Source organism: Symsagittifera roscoffensis, chromosome 3 (genome assembly GCF_963678635.1).
Source record: "Symsagittifera roscoffensis chromosome 3, txSymRosc1.1, whole genome shotgun sequence".
Taxonomy (NCBI): domain Eukaryota; kingdom Metazoa; phylum Xenacoelomorpha; order Acoela; family Convolutidae; genus Symsagittifera; species Symsagittifera roscoffensis.
In genome coordinates, this window is record NC_087064.1 from 59734766 (window position 1) to 59749716 (window position 14951).

The 14951-nt window shown below is 34.5% G+C and overlaps 1 protein-coding gene across 2 annotated transcripts in view; it reads left to right on the forward strand.

Annotated features, from left to right (window-relative positions):
- The first annotated feature begins 1191 nt into the window (after positions 1-1191).
- LOC134841292 (calcium permeable stress-gated cation channel 1-like) overlaps positions 1192-14951 on the forward strand; it is a 70148-nt gene continuing 56388 nt past the window's right edge. The window contains exons 1-2 of one of the 2 annotated variants that reach the window (XM_063857184.1): positions 1216-1302; positions 4203-4326. The gene's annotated coding sequence lies outside the window, so the exon portion shown is untranslated. Of the gene's footprint in view, positions 1303-4202; positions 4327-14951 lie in introns of both variants that reach the window. The other variant, XM_063857185.1, reaches the window with a different exon arrangement.

Genomic DNA, 14951 nt, shown 5'->3' on the forward strand with positions numbered 1-14951 from the left:
TACTTGTAAGTCAAAAACTTCTTACTGCTTCCGCTGTTTACGGTTTTTTTGGCACTAAGAACACCTCTCTGACGCTCTCTAACTAAACGACCAAGCTACGTCGTGAAAACGAACTGTTTCTTTTATCATATGTCAATGTTTGAGCCTTGAATCTCTAGTGGCTCAAAAAAACGGCGGAACCTAAAAAGTGCGCTTGCATTCCATCAAATTTTTGTTCATTTCCTACTCGATCGGCAAAAAACTGAAATGATCCATGTTATTCTGTTTGAAATTGTTTCTGTGAAAATTTAATATAATTTTTTTAAAAAAACAGTAACACATTTAAAACTGAAAATGAGTTTTTTAGGAAGACATCGATTTTGTTTCGTCCTGTTGTAGTTTTGCGTCTGTACCGATCAAGAATTGGAGAATAAATTACCAATAGATTGTGTTTGCAAAATCACAATCAAAAAGATGTTTTGTGCTTCCAGTTAAAATTAGATGATGCAGTTTTTGTTTTTTTTTTGAAGCTGATACCTGAGTTCTTGTCTCCAACTACGAATCAGTGGAAGTCCCCTATCAGCTTTTCTTCATCTTACATTATCTTGTGATCCGGATCTTTGACACGAATAGGAGAAACAAAAAATACTCATGCAAGTCTCATGAACAGGAGAAACAATAACAAAAAATTAGGCTTGCGAACAGAAATTGTTGGTCGCTTCTTTTCAGGCGTCTGTCTAGCTCATTTTTAGTAGCACGGCCTGAAAAGTGTTTCTATAAAGATACAGATTATCCAAAAAAAATTGGTCGGTTGTGATTTCCAAAACCGATATAGTTTATGTCATAGAATATCACCTGCCTCTGCTGTTTATTCGTCAGACGCTATTCAAATTTAATAAGCTTGCATCACATATTTGACAACTCAAATCAAATAAAAATCAGCCCTTGAAAGAAACTCCTTATCGTTATTTTAAGGTTGGTTTGGTCAAATATGGTGTGGTTAGGCTTTAGATTGATATATTTGTTCAGTCACCGAGTTCACGCCATCAAACACAACTCCGAAGACTTTGACAGATTATAGGATTGAGTTTTGTGAAGTTCAAGAACCGAAGGTAAATAAAAAGTTGTCTAATTTATGAAACTACTGTTTTGTTAGAAACAATATACAGTTTTATTAGATTTAATAGACTTTGCAGTTTGAGCTTTTCAATGATTTCAACCTGTGTAAATACTTTCTCCAATTTTCACTTTGCTATTTTGTTCCTAATTTCTTTTTCTGTGATTTAGTTCACACAATTTGAACCTTTGTTGTTTTGTTCCAAAGTGAGTATTTTTAAAATTGAAAAAAAAATTCCGGAAGTGATCAGTAGTATGGCTGCGTCAGAAAAAATTATACCGAGCCAAATCTCACATGATAGAAAAAATAGCATGCCAAAAGATCCCATGTACCAAAACTGCAAATATCATACGATCTCATGCCAACTAAAAAGATCTCACGAACTATGAAGATAAAGTGCATGATGAAAAAGTAATCAGAAGTAGTATTACATCATTTATCTTTGCAACAATTCCTCCTTTGGCAATGTTTTATGATATTTGGCCGACATTTTTTCTAAAGGCGCTTCTGCTGATTTTACGCACCAACTTTGAAAGAAGATCACGCAATAAAACTTGCAAGTTTTGGCTTAAACACCCGAAAACTGCAGGCCGAAAAACTGCAGCGTCATAGTTGCGCATTGGTAACTAACGGGTTAAGTTATACACATGCGCCTTTTTTATAGTTTTGTCCAGCAAAAATTGTAGTTCGAAGTGGTAGTGTAACCCCTTTTTTCATATCTAAACTTCAGATTTGATATGAATTATGAATTGCAAGAATAACGCTCACGTGTTTTAATTTCAGATATGAAATTTTGTTTTCCATGGTTTTTGCAGATCTGAAAAATGAGTAATTATGGCGCATATTTTTGTAGATTTGTTTTTCAGTACTTAATGTTTTCTGCTAGACTCTAGCAGGTATTTAGCAAGCCTCGCATCGAAGACTGCTGAAATAGGTTTTCTTCGAGACAAAAAAACTAGCCAATTGAACTAATGTATTGAAATATGGGTTCATTCTTGATTTTTTTTTGTTCGTTGAAAATAGTTGTATTAGAGGTGTAAATGAAAAAAATTTGGCGGCAAGTATAAAAAAAAACTTTCGCCCTTTTTTAATTGTAATTAAACATTGCGGACAAAAATCAAAAATTGCGAACTCTGAGACTTGCGGTAAATGCAGATTTTATACGCATAAAGGATTGATATAAGGATTGATATAACAACGTACGGATATTTAAACAATGGGTTATTTCAGATCTAAACTCAGATCTGAAAAATAGTATTTCGTGGTTTCTTCATGTCCGAAAAAAAACTTTTTTAAAGAAGAAACAAAGTTGCTCATATCAGGGTAAAGTGTAAAGCCATTAACCTTCGGAATGCTTTTTAAGGGCTATGGACCACTAATAACATGAAAAAATTACCTGAAATGTAATCTAAAAAAAAAAAAAAAACTTTATACAGAGATTTTTTGTGAAAATCATCCCCTCACACGCCACAAAAAATAAAGCTCCTAGTAACAAAACAGTTATGGCAAATAAGCTCGTGAGGCGACAATTCCTAACAGGCGACAATTCGCAACAAGCAACAATTCGTAAAAAGCGACAATTCTTAACAGTAGATTCAGCGAGGAATACTGATTCACGAGCTGAATTCCTCTCGCGCCGGATGCAAGCGCAGCGGAGCAAGCGTACTCTACTTGCCAAAGCCTTGTTGTTCCGACTTTTGTAACGAAATTAACAGAATATTTGTGCTCGTGGTGGTTTTTTTTTCAGACAAATTTCGACTTTTTGATTAGCCTTTTTTGACGGAGTTTTTTTAAAATATCCTTCAAAAGGTATTGTTGTCATGAGCTTAAATTTGAAAAAATATATATATTTATCTATGATCAATTTTAGAAAAATATATGGGGGTTAAAAAATGTCGATTTGGCCAATTTAGGACAATTAACGCGCGATATAAAACAGCAATTAACGCGCTATTAACGCGTAAGCGGAGATTTAATCCGTCTTAGAAATCGATCCAAAATTGTTGAAAGAAGATTATTTGCCGTTAATGATTTGTTACAAGGAGCTAAATTTATCATTTTGTACTTCATATGGCGTGTGGGCGATGATTTTCACAAAACAAATCTCAAGTTTTAGAAAAAAAAATTTATTCTGTTTTATTACCTTTAAAGTTATTACTGCTCCATAGACCTTAAAAGGCAGTCAAAACATTCAGGGCTTCGCCCTGATACGAGCAGTGTTGTTAAGAATTGTCGCTTGTTACAAATTGTCGCCTATTACGGAATGTCGCTTGTTACGAATTTTCGCCCTACCAAACAAGCTTGCTTCAACCAATTTGGAACGATTTCTAAGACAAGGTTAATTGTCCCAAATTGGCTAAATGACAATCTTAAGCCCCCATACTTTTACAAAAATTGTTCACAGGTGAAATATTTTTTAAACTTTATGCTCCGGACAAAAATGCTCTTCAATGATATTAAAAAATGCTGTCAAAAAGGACTAAAAGTTCTGTCAAAATTTGTCTGAAGAAAATAAAACCAGTTCGAGCGCAAACATTCCCTTACTATTGTTACGAAAATTGGAACAAAAACCAATTTCAGATCAGACCTGAAAACTGCATACGATAAAAACAAAGTTCAGAAAAGTCCTAAATAGTTCAATTAGTTTGGAATGTAGCAGAAGAAACTCAATTTTGCCGGCTGAAGTCACGCGAAGTTGACGCATTAAAGCGCATAATGTTATGACAATCGAACTTGCAAAATGTATTTTGCAAAATTTTGGTTCACTATGCCCGATTGCTATAAAAACTGGCGGACGAATCCAGGTAAGTTTTTTCAAACGTGATGTTGATGTCTTACTTCTGTTGTAAGACGACTCGTTAAACCATAGAATTTTTGATTATGTAATGTGAAGGGCGAACACAAAAAAAACGCAGAGGCTATAATTAGACGTAACTATAATTAGACAGCGCAAATCGGTCTAAAATCATGATTGTTCAGTCTGTCTTTGAACAACAGGACAAAAGAAAACTTTTGTTTTGAAAATTTGATGAAGCACTCAAAAATTGTTTTTTCAAATCGGCAATAGGATTTTAAAAAATGATTCTCAGTTGGAATATCGTTTTAGACTGAAGATGGTCTCAAAAAATGTGTTCATTGTGGCTACTTGAGGATTCGTATTTTATTTGAAATAAAGCACACTGAGCGCGAAATGCCCATCCTCTCTTCATGAACATTAAATGAAAGACCTGGTAAGAACTTTTCATATAAGATGCAACAAGATTAATTAGAGACCCAATGAGTAATTCATTCCAAATATCAAACAATTGAGTAGAATTTCTTTAAAGGGAATTTCAAAAAGAGTTAATCGAAGTGACATTGAATTCTTTTGATCTTCTTTTTTTTAGAAAAAATGGTATTAATGTATCTAACTTGAAAGTAAATCCAATTTTTAATTTAAAGAAAAATCAATATCAGATCAAGAATATCAGATCTTCTTTTTGATCGCAATTACATTAAATCATTTTTTGTTCTTTATGAACAGCTTTTTTTGATGAAATTATCTTTATAAACTGAAATGAAAACTGACATCAAACAGTAAGTCCGAACGGCTCAGTTAAAATTTTAAGTGAAGAACTTCGGTTTTTTATCCTTTACTTGACCCTTTCCTCTTAATTGACCCAGGCTTAGAAACATCTAATAAACAGAAATAACTAAAATAGTAACTAGCGATCTACTCGTGTTCTAATTACCTTGTGGATTGATTTACTATTTTTCATCGCTTGGTCAGAATTCAAAACCTCAGCTAAGTGAGATTCAGGTTAAGTAAAATTAAGTAACAGAAACTTGATCTTACCTAGCTGGGGTTTTGAATTGTGATCAAGGGTTGAAGAATAGTAAATCAATTCACAATACAACTTAGACACTCGAGAAAGTATCAAATCATTCTAACGAATCAATATACTCTCTCTCCAACCCGTCTATTAACGACACTCTACCCCCAAGAATTAAGATAACCTCACAAAATTTTAGGAAATAGGAACTTAACAATTGGATTGTGCATCTAGCAAACTTATGTCAAAAGATAATTTAGGAAACAAACAAACATTAGTACTCCACGATTGTTTTTATCAAAGAAGAAAGATATGATCTTATAATTACACTGCAAAGAAAAAAGATAGGATACATTAGATCAAAAAGCAACTGAAAAAGAAGGCAAAAATTACGAAGCAGAAAGAAATCATAAAATTGAAAATTTCCAAAGATGTTTTTTCGAATCAAAAGCTACAACACCATCATTCAAAAAAGGCAAGCACAAAATAACAAATTCAAATGTCGCAAACCAGTATGAGTATACAATTGGAATCAACCAATACGACTTGATGAAAGCGACTTGTTAACTGTAATTCCACGCCAAAAACAATTCAATACGATGATAACTTTGACAATCACATAATATTTCCTTTCGTCATTGACCCAAAAAACGACCCGTCAAGAGGACAAGTAACAATTTGTCACAATAAAAACGTATACTTATTCCAAAATGGAAAAAGCGCATGTAGACAAGAATTTCCCGATGTAAAAATTAAAGACGAATACTCGATCGCTACTCACCCGGCATAAGTAATATCACATCACATTAAGATAATTTCACTATTGAAATCCTACTACCAAAATCATCATACCAACCATCATACCGAATCCAAACAAAAGATTTTTCAAAACTAGTCTTTTCAAAAAATTTCACAAAATAAATAAAGAACATTCAACATCAAAACTCTCAACGACCAAATTTCAATTTTTTCGAATGATGTTTCCGCTATCATTTTGTTTATGTTTCAATATTAGAAACAAACGAGAACTTTTACGTATCTGCACCACAAAAATCCCGACATGCAATAATAAGACGCGGAAATAACCTTTTTTCACGATTTTTAGGTTCAATTCGTGCAACACTCACTGACAATGAAATATCACAAACAATTAAAATTGATATACAAGGAGTCCTGGCATGATTCGTTATAGATTATTTTCAATATAATTCAGACCTCATTTTGCAAGCAAGAAAAATTTCAGACCACAGAATATTGACGAAACAATTTTAGTAGACGAAACAGATAATGTACAGGAAGCCGATTGGTCTCATGTTTTATTTTTCAAAATCTCAAATGATATCTCAAGTGCAGCAATTGCAAGTATATCAGTACACAGAGAATATTTAAAAGTAGCTCCATTAACAACTGAAACTACACCACTGAATTTTAACACAACTTTAAAGGACAGAACAAATAATAACAGTTCAAATTCAACGTTCATAAGCACATAAGAAACCCTAAACGGAACCAGAAATCTAAGACAACAAAATATCCAAATTACATAAAACTTTGTAAACAAAAAAACAATTGAAACATTGCCCACAACAACACAACCAAGTATCTCACCTATACATCCGGCAATTGAAACATGATACATTAAAAACTAAAACTCCATTTCCACAAAGACCTTACAATCGACAGTCAAACCAACCTTTGTTCTAAAAGATTCGCATATGGACTATCAAGCTTATAGACCATTAACTCAAAAATGTCCATCCAATAAACGAACATACACTGATGAAATTAACTTTGCAAACCATTATTATGATTTTTTCCACTAGAGAAACTTTAGTTATCTGATAACACGACCACTTTAGACAACAAAAAATCAATCTCAAGATCAAAATTATGCCCAAGAGGGTACCAAAAAATCCAATATCTCAATCTGTATGTTTTAACGATATAAGAAAAATTCAAACAAACCGCACTTTAAGTTATCACTTTTTTTTTCAACAGAACAGAAACAACTCAAATAACAAATAATTCACATAAAGCCAACCAGACTACTCGGAAGACAAAGATTACTTTCATAAAAACCAACAACAGTTTAATAAAAATCAGATGAAACTTTCCAACCAGAAGTTTTTAAACCTTAGATAAAACTCCATCAATCCAGACAAAACAACAACTATCCTCTTAAAGATGAAATCAGGCACAACAAAGGACCAACATGCAATCACAAGAGAAAACAAGTTTTGCAAAGTTACCAAACCAAATCAATGAATGATGAAATTCCACAAAGTTATTAATTACAACAGCAAGAATTAACAAAACAACAACTTAAAAATTTTACACAATTACCAAATACAGCAGAATCACTTCATATGACGATGAATCTTATGATATCTTATGGAGGGATCATCTATAACATCTAATAAACCACTAATGGTATTTACAGGAACAGATCCTGAATACTCAGTATATGATTATTTAAATGCTGTCACAGCTAATCTTATATTGAATATAGGCCCAGAACCTGTCAATACTTTACTTCACCAAAATTGGATTCATAGACGCAAAGCAATATTACAAGCTACACTTGATGGCGCAGCTCAAAAAACGGTTTTCAGTTTTGCCAATAGAGACTAGCGGCCCAGCTGAAAGCTGGAGAGACCTGTTTGATTATTTTAATATTGATTATTTTAAAATTGTTTTAAAATTTCAGGTTTCTCAAGTCGATAGCGCCCTTCCTACGCAAAAAAAGTGAAAGAGAAGCTTATGCATTCATTGGTAACGCTTTGGTAAAAGTTTTCATGAGGGAACTTTTCAAGTCCATAGGTGTTTCCCTAGACAATAGGGGCCCAGCTGGAAACTGGAGAGACCTGTTTGGTTATTTCAGAAAAAAACGTTATACAAATTTTTGATGAAATCGAATTAGCTAGCGCTTTTTGTTTTATTGAAAAAACGAGTTTGAAAAAATGTGGGCGTGGGGTGTAAGGTTAGCGAAATCGCAGATTGATTTCGGATGAGTTTTGTAAACTAATGTAGCAAGGTAATTGTGTGCATCACTCTGCCAGAATTGTTATACAATTCTGCCCAGGGAGCGGGACGAGGACCCGGATGCACTTTGCTCCCCAGCCTTCTCACAAATGCAACACTCAAAGTCTGGAATTTTCTGATCAGTCATATAATTAGCGGAAATTTCTCAGTTGTGAGAAGGGCCCCTAGCGGTTTTGCTTGCTGGCAAAGACAACATTGTGGTATTCAAGAAAGCACCTGCGACGTAAATCCCAGAAGAAAAAGGCTCTTCTGTGTCGTTGTTGATCAAACAAACTCACGATAGAATCAATTCTGATTGTTATGATAAAATTCCAGTGGAAGTTACTGGCCGTAAGGCATTAAACACTATCCAAACATACTGGAAAAATGTGCAAAAAGCACATGACCATCAATGATACTTAAGTGAGCCTTAAGTGAAATTTGGGATTCATCGAACAGAACAAATACTTCATAGAACAGATACTTTCATGATATTATCAATGTAGAGAAAAATTGAAATCACTCAGGATTTGGTGAGGAATGTACCTGATCTAGAGAAAAACAACAAACTGAATATGTCTTTACAAATCTATTCATTACCATCAATGATTAACATAACGTAAATAATTTAAAAATCATGGAAACATTGAAATCTTCCTTCGAAGATTGAAATCACTCAGGATTCGTTGAGGAATGTACCTGATGTAGAGAAAAACAACAAACAGAATATGTCTTTACAAATCTATTCATGACCATCAATGACTAACATAACGTAAATAATTTAAAATTCATGGAAATATTGAAATCTTTCTTCGAAGATTGAAATCACTCAGGATTCGGTGAGGAATGTACCTGATGTAGAGAAAAACAACAAACTGAATATGTATTTACAAATCTATTCATGACCATCAATGATTAACATAACGTAAATAATTTAAAAGTCATGGAAACATTGAAATCTTCCTTCGAAGATTGAAATCACTCAGGATTTGGTGAGAAATGTACCTGATGTAGAGAAAAACAACAAACTGAATATGTCTTTACAAATCTATTAATGACCATCATTGATTAACATAACGTAAATAATTTAAAAATCATGGAAACAATGAAATCTTCCTTCGAAGATTGAGATCACTCAGGATTTGGTGAGGAATGTACCTGATGCAGAGAAAAACAACAAACTGAATATGTCTTTACAAATCTATTGTTGCAAAAAAGAGTAAAAGGAATTTCTGACAAAATGAAGTTCGTTACAAGTTAAAGTATTACATGAAATTTAGTTGCTACAATGAGTTTTTCAAAGTACGACAAGGCAAGTTAAAGTGAAACTTAAGCGAGCTTTTCACAGTGTGATAAAGCATGCAAATTATTAATTGAATAAAACAACTTGTTGGTCACCTTGTTGTGCATCTCTTCGCCAGAATTGCTAATAAATTCTGCCCGGGGAACGGGACGAGGACCCAGATGCACATCGTTCCCCATAAAAACACAATTCAAACAGTTGGAGCACACACAGTTTGGATGATATGATGAAAAATCTTACTATTAATTTTTATTCACAGACCTGTGAATAGCCATCGCAGCGAAACGGTAAAGTGCAGGCTCCAAATGAACCCCATCTGCCGCGACACTTTTTTGGCTAATGTGTCGAAGGAGGCCAATGTATCCGGAACCATACAACTTTTTAAGTTCCCTATTTAGAAGGACTGCCCGCGCCCGATAGACGTCGTTCTGGCGGGGGAGGAGAGAACATACAAAAAATCGTCCTCCCCGTTGTTCTAATACACCTCTGAGGACTAGAATTGAAGTAGATAAATGATTAAAGTGAGAGGTACAAATTTTTAATGATACCTCTGAATTGATCTATGAGCGCATCAGGTGACATTTTCAATACATCATTGCTTCCACACAAGATGACAATGGTGTCGTACTGATCGATTGGCGCATGTTTTAAGTGATTTATGACCTCCAACAAACGGCAGCCACTCAGTCCATTGAAACAAAAATTGGGAATGTAATGCTGATTACGTTCCAAGCAAACAACATGGGACGACCCAATTAGTGTATTCATGAAAGAACTAAAAAGCGATATGTTGACTATAACTGACATCACAAAAACGTTCTGGAACAAACCGACCTGATTAAAGAGAACTAGCGTAACTCGTGCAACTTCTCGTTGGACTTCTTCGAACCATACAAAAAAACTCAACACAAAGCCAATAGCACCAAGCAAAAGCGAGAAAACGTAAGCATAGCGGATTCCATTGTCTAAAAAATACACACAATAAGTATATTGAATCTTTGTTCCAATGCCAAAAAATTTTTTAAAAAACTTTTCCTAAGTGTACAGCTCTTCCCCGAGACAAATTAAGGACCAGCCGCTTGGGCAGGGGAGTTTCCTACAACCTGGTCTATCGATTAAACCCTTAATCCCAAATCTGGATGGGTAGTTTTTGAAGAAATCGAAAAAGTTTGAAAAAATGGCCTAAAAAAACCGAAAAATTGACAATTCCTAAGTTTATAGCTCTTCCCCTAGACAAATTAGTGACGAGCCGTTTGTGTAGGGGGGGTTCCTACAACCTGGTCTATCGATTAAACCCTTAATCCCAAATCTGGACGGGTAGTTTTTGAGGAAATCGGAAAGATTTGAAAAAAGGCCAAAAAATTCAAAAAAGTGACTTTTCCTAAGTCTATAGCTCTTCCCCTAGGCAAGTTAAGGACCAGCCGCTTGTGCGGGGGAGTTTCCTACAACCTGGTCTGTCGATTAAACCCTTAATTCCAAATCTGGATGGGTAGTTTTTGAGGAAATCGAAAATTTCCGAAAAAATAGGCAAACAAATCAAAAAAGTGACTTTTCCTAAGTCTATAGCTCTTCCCCTAAGCAAATTAGGGACCATCCGCTTGTGCATGGGAATTTCAGGCTCCAAATGAACCCCATCTGCCGCGACACTTTTTTGGCTAATGTGTCGAAGGAGGCCAATGTATCCGGAACCATACAACTTTTTAAGTTCCCTATTTAGAAGGACTGCCCGCGCCCGATAGACGTCGTTCTGGCGGGGGAGGAGAGAACATACAAAAAATCGTCCTCCCCGTTGTTCTAATACACCTCTGAGGACTAGAATTGAAGTAGATAAATGATTAAAGTGAGAGGTACAAATTTTTAATGATACCTCTGAATTGATCTATGAGCGCATCAGGTGACATTTTCAATACATCCTTGCTTCCACACAAGATGACAATGGTGTCGTACTGATCGATTGGCGCATGTTTTAAGTGATTTATGACCTCCAACAAACGGCAGCCACTCAGTCCATTGAAACAAAAATTGGGAATGTAATGCTGATTACGTTCCAAGCAAACAACATGGGACGACCCAATTAGTGTATTCATGAAAGAACTAAAAAGCGATATGTTGACTATAACTGACATCACAAAAACGTTCTGGAACAAACCGACCTGATTAAAGAGAACTAGCGTAACTCGTGCAACTTCTCGTTGGACTTCTTCGAACCATACAAAAAAACTCAACACAAAGCCAATAGCACCAAGCAAAAGCGAGAAAACGTAAGCATAGCGGATTCCATTGTCTAAAAAATACACACAATAAGTATATTGAATCTTTGTTCCAATGCCAAAAAATTTTTTAAAAAACTTTTCCTAAGTGTACAGCTCTTCCCCGAGACAAATTAAGGACCAGCCGCTTGGGCAGGGGAGTTTCCTACAACCTGGTCTATCGATTAAACCCTTAATCCCAAATCTGGATGGGTAGTTTTTGAAGAAATCGAAAAAGTTTGAAAAAATGGCCTAAAAAAAACCGAAAAATTTACAATTCCTAAGTTTATAGCTCTTCCCCTAGACAAATTAGGGACGAGCTGTTTGTGTAGGGGTGGTTCCTACAACCTGGTCTATCGATTAAACCCTTAATCCCAAATCTGGACGGGTAGTTTTTGAGGAAATCGGAAAGATTTGAAAAAAAGGCCAAAAAATTCAAAAAAGTGACTTTTCCTAAGTCTATAGCTCTTCCCCTAGGCAAGTTAAGGACCAGCCGCTTGTGCGGGGGAGTTTCCTACAACCTGGTCTATCGATTAAACCCTTAATTCCAAATCTGGATGGGTAGTTTTTGAGGAAATCGAAAATTTCCGAAAAAATAGGCAAACAAATCAAAAAAGTGACTTTTCCTAAGTCTATAGCTCTTCCCCTAAGCAAATTAGGGACCATCCGCTTGTGCATGGGAGTTTCCTACAACCTGGTCTATCGATTAAACCCTTAATCCCAAATCTGGTTGGGTAGTTTTTGAGGAAATCGAAAATTTCCGAAAAAATTGGCAAAAAGTGAAAAAAAGTACCGAGTTGTGAAGCTTTTCTAAGACCGTAGGGGGTGGGGTAGGGTAAAAATTGCCCTAAATTTCATGCAGGCAGGTAGGTGAAACGCTACTGATTCCATTGGTACCACTTTTTTGAGAATCTGACGGGTAGTTTTTTGGGAAAGCGAATTTTTCGAAAAAGCGTCTCAAAAAAAAAAATAAAAAAAAAATAAAATAAACCAGATCTCATCTGGAAAAAAAAAACGTTTTCATAATACTTGTTTAATCAATCAAACAGGAATTAAATCCGACTGGAAACGATTTACTCGGGAATTCACAAAAATGTTTGAATCTGAACCAAACGAAAACATCGAAGGGTTCTGTGTATCAAAATTCGCAGACTCACGGACTGAAAAACGGAATTAAAAAACAACTCACTGTAAGAATAGAAACCTTAGTACCAAAAACTTATATCATAAAAACACATGACTACAGAACTTTTAAAATGACAGAATTTCTAATGAAGACATCAACACCACAATTTAAAAAGTAGCAATAAAAATTACATCCATCATCAATACGAGAAACAGATCTTCCGCAAACTAGTAGACAAACTAGAAAAAGCTTAACTCACAATGAAATAGAAGCAACAAAAATTTTTAAAACTGCAATATGGAAGTAATATACAAACAACAACCTCACACTTTAACAAAATCCAGCACTCCGATAATGATTTAGCCGAAAATATTACTCAAACTCTAAACATAAATGAAAAGAATCCAATTGGTAAAGGAAAACCCTCATTCAAAAATGGCGTAACTTATGTCGCAGATACGGACAAATTATTGCTGATTGCAGAAAAAAAAACAGCAAGATAAATCAAATTGACCACCAAAACACAAAGAACGAAACAAATTTCTCTATCAACACATGAAAAAAGACCAGATTCTACCAAACAAGATCATTCAAGGTAACAACAGTTCAGGAAAACCAAATACAGTAGAATCACTTCAAATGAGGATAAATCTTATGATATCTTATGGGTGGATCATCTATAACATCTAATAAACCACTTATGGTATTTACAGGAAACCGATCCTGAATACTCAGTATATGATTATTTAAACGCTGTCACAGCTAACCTATTATCGAATAGGCCCAGAACCTGTCAATACCTTACTTCACCGAAATTGGATTCACAGACGCACACCAATATTACAAGCTACACTTGATGGCGCAGCTCAAAAAAAGGTTTTCATTTTTGCCAATAGAGATTACAACCGACTGGAAACGATTTACTCGGGAATTCTCAAAAGAGTTTCATTCTGAACGAAACGAAAACATCAAAGATTGCAGACTCACGGACTGAAAAACTAAACTAAAAAATAACTCACAGTAAGAACAGAAACCCTATTACAAAAAGCTTATTCCATAAATACACATGACCACAGAAATACTAAAATGACAGAAATTCTAATGAAGACCTTAGCACCACAATTTTAAAAGAAAATAGCAATATATATCACATCCATCATCGATTCGAGAAACAGATATAGACTTCTGCAAACTTGTAGACAAACTTGAAAAATTTGAAATCACAATGAAATTAGAAGCAGTAAAAATTTTAAAACTACAATATGTAGGTAATATACATATCTCACACTTTAACAACATCCAGCACTCCGATATTGAGTTAGCCAAAAAAAATACTCAAATTCTAAACATATATAAACAGAACCCAAATGTTAGAGGAAAACCCTCATTCAAAACTATTGCCGCAGATAAGGAGAAAATCTTGCTGAACGCAGAAAAAATAGCAAGATAAATCAAATAAACCACCAAAACACACAGAACAAAACAAATCCTTCTACCAACACATGAAAAAGACCAGATTCTACCAAACCAGAACATTCAAAATAACAACAGTTCAGGAAAACCACTTCCGACTCCGACTAGCTTTGGTAATAGCAGACCACAATCCCCAAATTCATTTCACTCTAGTAGACGATCACCAGATAATAGAAATTTACATTATTATTCGCAAAGCAGAATATAAAAGATCATACAATCAAAACAATCAGTACTTAAACAACTATTTCAGATCAAATTCTAACGATCGATCAAGTTTAAATTCAACGTTCATAAGCACATAAGAAACCCTAAACGGAATTAGAAATCTAACACAACAAGATATCAAAACCCCATGACTCTTTGTAAACGAAGAAATAATTGAAACATTGCACACAACAACACAAAAAATTATCTCACCTATATATCCGACGTTTACAACATGAAACAAAAAAAATGAAACTCCATTTTCTTAAACGACCTTACACTCGACTGTCAAACTAACATTTATTCCAAAATATTCGCATATCGACTATCAAGCTTACATCCCAAACAATTCAATTATGCCCAGCTAATAAACCGTTTTTTTTCAAACTTTCAATTTTGTTATATAACTGTTTTCAATGAATTTATTATGTGGAGCATCTTTAATATGTAGCAATAAATTGATCATAATGCTGTAAATTCTAAATACCAAGCAAAAAACTAATAAAAAGTAATAAATAAATTGCACTTATATTATTATGTGTGCTCAAATTTATAAACTCAAATTTTCCTGTTTCATTCGCCCACTTTTCACGCACTCTTTCCACACAAACTCGCCGCTGTAGAAAAACTTTAGAAATGATTTCTTAGTTTGACAAACTAACTG